This window comes from Austrofundulus limnaeus, unplaced genomic scaffold (genome assembly GCF_001266775.1).
Source record: "Austrofundulus limnaeus strain Quisiro unplaced genomic scaffold, Austrofundulus_limnaeus-1.0 Scaffold284, whole genome shotgun sequence".
Classification (NCBI taxonomy): Eukaryota; Metazoa; Chordata; class Actinopteri; order Cyprinodontiformes; family Rivulidae; genus Austrofundulus; species Austrofundulus limnaeus.
Genome location: NW_013952686.1, coordinates 526,271 through 531,088, shown reverse-complemented (window position 1 = coordinate 531,088; position 4,818 = coordinate 526,271).

Genomic DNA, 4,818 nt, shown 5'->3' with positions numbered 1-4,818 from the left:
CTGGGATACATGACAAAAAACTTACAGAAGAAAAAAAAACAATGTCATATTCTTTATATATTCACACAATGAGAAGAATGTTTAAAATGTGAGTGTTCAAATGCTTGTTATACTCAAACTTCCCGTTCACTTAAATCGCTGAACTGATAGTGGATAAATCAAACTGTTTATTTAAACCCTGACCTGGGACCTGTCCAGGGTATAAAGTGACTGCAGGAGACCCTGTGACTTGGAAACAAACAAATAAAAAAAAAAGGTGGGTGAAGATGATAGATTATTATTTCAAACCCCGAGGTTTTGATTTTGCTGTCCAAACAAGTAATTACAATAAATTATTTCTTTTTTATTTTCACTTTTCTGTGTATCTCACRGTTGTGCCACTAAAATCATTGGTTTGGTTGTAGCTGGTCCGTATGTCGTGCTTTATTCGGCAAATATTTAAGAAGAACAATCAGAAAATGGTTATTTATTAGACTCCAAACCCTTTTAATAAATGTTCAATGTTTAGACTTYACATTAAAAATGACTCGTATTAACAGAAACAGCTTCAAGTGTGAGTCTGGAAACATTTTGTAATTCAAACAAAATGAGCTGAATTAGGGTTTAACGAGGATCACAGCTGTGAAACGTTCAGGACATCATTAATAAAATTATGATCATTCACCTACTCCCAGCAGGATCAGTCATCAGTAAATCTGTATTTGCTTTTATTTCKAAGCAGTCGACGATTTCTCATTTTAGGTACAGTGTTTGTTTTCAGTGCAGCTGAGGATTTCCATTTTCAGGCCAAGGTTCCAGATTTTTGCCCAGCTATTGTTGTACAGGAAAAGTATCACGTAGGAGCAGATGTTCGGGTTCAAATGTTTTTTCCTCGAGAGACGAAGCAGAGCCGAGCTGCAAGTAACGGTAAAACCACCCGATGACAGATAAGCCTCTGCACTMTGGCCCCCCAGCTTCTGTCCAGATAAGTTAAAGTCATAAAACATAATAAAGACAAATAAACAGATGGTAAATATTTTCCACAAGGTTAAACAGTCAATCAGTGTAAACATTTTCATCGCTTGTGCATGTTTTTTCCTGTGTGTGTTGGGTTTGTGCAGATGTGACACGACACAGGATATTCCATTGTCACTCACTTTCCTTTTTCCAGCCCAGCTTTCCCTCTCGTCCCTTTCTTCTCTCCCTCGTACGTCTCGCTCTTTGTCTCTTCCTGTTCCTTTCATACGGTTTCCAGGCTTTTCCCCTCCGTCCTCTAAAATTTTGATGTCAGTTCTTGTTCACCAACAGGTTGTCGAAGTTCCATTCATGTGAGGAGAGTTAAGTTTGGGTTTGTATTTTTGCATACCAAACTCGGTTGTTTGGAAAAACAGCGGACTGATGGAGCTTTCAGAACGAGCAGTTTTCTTGACTTTCTTGATGAGAGGTGACAGCTCGAACCACTTCTTATATAAAAAGCACAAATGAAAAAAGATTTAACAGTTTTTCCAGCTCTTGCTTTTGTCTGGACTGAGTAACCAGTCAAGTTCTTGCAAGTGCCATAAATAGGCTTCCTTCAAAGGGGACTTATGCAAAATCTATTTTTGTATCTCTTAATGCATTTTGTTGTGTGCTTGGAGTCTCTAGGAGTGCAGAATAGTTTAATTTAGTCTCTCCCTGTGCTGTGTAGATATGCATATATGCGTTTTCTCTAGTCCTTATTATGATTTTTGAACGTCGTCATAGTATTTGCTACGGAAATTAGAGCTGGGCGATATGATCAAAATTTTATATCACGGTATTTTCAACATTTTCACCGGTTTCACGGTATTTGACGGTATTTTTCTTTTCATCACAGCTCAGCTGATAATAAAATGTACAAACCCTGCTTATTGACTTTTTTTCTTTGACTGTACCTCTGTCTGTGTCACTGTTTCCCTCCTCTGTGTCTGTTCTTCTCTGACTGGTGGTTGGAGACAGTAGTCACGCATTTTCGTCCAGTCGTGAAGGAGGAGGGTTAAGAAAAGATTATGATCGGGTTTATTGTTTTATGTTATTTATTAAAGCTTATCAGCACGACTCACCTTGCACACCAGTCAATTCCAACTCCACTACGAACTACTTCCTGCAGGCTTTTCACAATAGAACCACGTTAAGTTTCCATCAGCATAACGTCTCCATATTAACTAACCGCGTTAAATCTAACTGTGCACGTCACTGAAGAGGTGTTTACTACATTCAGCGATGGCGAAAATGGGATGTTTTTTTTAAACGTCAGTCATTATAAGCAGCGGAATCACCACCCGCGGCTGCACCTAGCTGCTCCAAACGTTAGCATGCTCATGCACATAGCGGTGCAGCAAGGAAAAATGTCCCCYGGGAAACAACAGTTCACTGGCGGCCGCGACGAAACATTCCGCTATTTAAACCGGAATGTTCGGTATTCAAAAAATTCATATCATAACAAGAATAAAAACCGGTATTCTGTACAAAACGGTATACCGCCCAGCACTAACGGAAATGCTAAACAAGGTCATGGACTTCCTGATATCTAGTTCCGCGAATCCGCATTTCTGCACGTTTGTCTTTATTTTTCTCTGGTTCTGGGTCAGACTCTGGCTCCAATATGTAAGGCTGAATGGACAAGCCTTCCATTAGCCGTGTTTCCATCAATATTTTTGAATGCGCATTTTGAAGTATCGCATTAGAAAAGGTGAATGGAAACGGCATGATTCGGAAAAACCTTCCTCTAATTCGCAAAAAAGTTGATTCGCTCGCTTGAGGTGTTTTTTTTCCGAAAAAGACTTAATGCACAAAAGGAGAGATGGAAACACATTTGTCGAATAAGTTCTGACGTAGCGAACATTTACCTCACATGGTTGATCAGCTGTTCCCGCTGTCTGAATGGTACCGATACCAGAGTGACTGCAGCCGCGATGGGCAGCTGGATCCTCCTCCCACTGTCGGCGTATTTTCAGTTATTCCCATAACATGAAGAGAATTGTATTTCTTTCTCTACGTCTGCAGACAGCATGTAACATAGCCAAAACTAGTTGATATGACAGAATAATTACTACTTTCTCAATAGTAGCAACACGTTCCTGATAACTTCTCTCCATTGTCCTGAGATGTGTGGACCCTGCGAGTTTCCTGTTTACTACACACATGCGTCTGACGTAATTGATTCACTTCAAGCTAGTTGGTGGAAGACACGTCTGATTCGCATTTCTTCACTTTTTCYTTTTTTGCGAAACTTTAAAAATTTGCTCAAAATTTGAATTAAAATTGGATGGAAACACGGCTATTGTTCACATCTTTTAAACAATTTGTAAATTAAACAGTTCAGATAGTCAAATCTCTATCAAACTACAAAAATGGCAGAACGAGGAGGGGTGTGTGTGAAGCGCCTCGTTTGCATTTAAAGAGACAGCACCAGAATGAGTTTCTCCCAGATGCACCTCAGACCAAAGCATTGCAGTTTCACTATAGACCCCAACAAAATGTAAGGATATGTCACCTTTTTAAGAGTTGTTTGTTGGTTTTAGAATACATACTTTTTACCCATTTAGTCTAGTTTCACTTGTCAGTGAATGTATATTTTGCAGCTTTATATGCAGTTTCATAGATCCAACAGTTTTGTACCATCTGCTTTGTGCATCCTTTTCTTCCAATTCAGTGACCAGGATAAAAATCCGGTTTGAGTTTCCGAATGGGTCACAAATGTCCTCAGCATTGATATAAGAGCGCCTGTACCACACTGCTTGAAATGATGGTGGTCACCTTTAAGCCTGGTTTTGTTGTTATAAAAGAATGACAGAGAAGTCATGCAAAGCTACAAGCTAGCAGGATGCACTACACCCTGTGTAATATTATAGCCTATCAGTGATGTGTGCAAGAGGCAGACAGGCCGGCAGGCAAACACACATCCATAAGGTACATAATGACAAACTATAGCAGGTGGCTCATCCAGCTAGAACATTATAATCTATTGTTAACCTGCGTCTACACTCAAAGCCTGGAAACACACCGCATTCAGCTTATTGTACACCGACTCCATGAACGCTCCCGGAAAAATAAACGGGAATTTTCTGCCACATCTGTCACTTGTGTACTTTATGTTGTTTGACATTAAGTATGAGGCATGAGCAGATTTATGTCCTGTACAGTTTGATTGAAACTAAACAGGCTGCATTTTTTTTTTTACTTAGTTGTGGGAAAACGAGAAGTTTGGAGTGGTTCTTTTGCTATATTTGGATTGGCAGATAAGTCATTAAAAACAGCTGTTAGCCCACATTTTTTCAGGCATAAAGTTAGTCTTCTTAACATTCGTGACCTCGGACAGCTTGATGTTCCTCAGCTGACTAAACAACACAAGTTAGAAGAGGCTTATTAAGTGGTTTTTTGTTTGTTTATGCATACGAAGCGGTGTAGTATTTATTCCAACGTGTATGAAGCAACTTGGAGCACTTCAAGCTGATCTGCCTTTTTTTTGTAATGTTTAATTTAGCTTTAAATAGGTGATAATGAGTTACAAAGATGTGCAACAAATGAAGAGGTTGATTAATGTAGTTTTGGTTTAGTTTTTTCTTAGTTTTCCAGTGGAAAAGCTCTATAAAAGATTTGTATCAAATGTCATCAAAGTGAAATGTCAGGATGTTGATGGTGTTGAGGTTCAGCCATGTTTACTGTTGCACCAGGGAGTCTGGAAAGAGAGGATCCTTACTGGGAAGAGTATCACACAAACATCCTCTTTCTCCCTCCTTTTTTAGTTTTTGTACATTTTTTTTCACACAGAWAAAAAAAATCTATTCAGTCTCAGATCTGGGCTATTAAAAAGTTCAT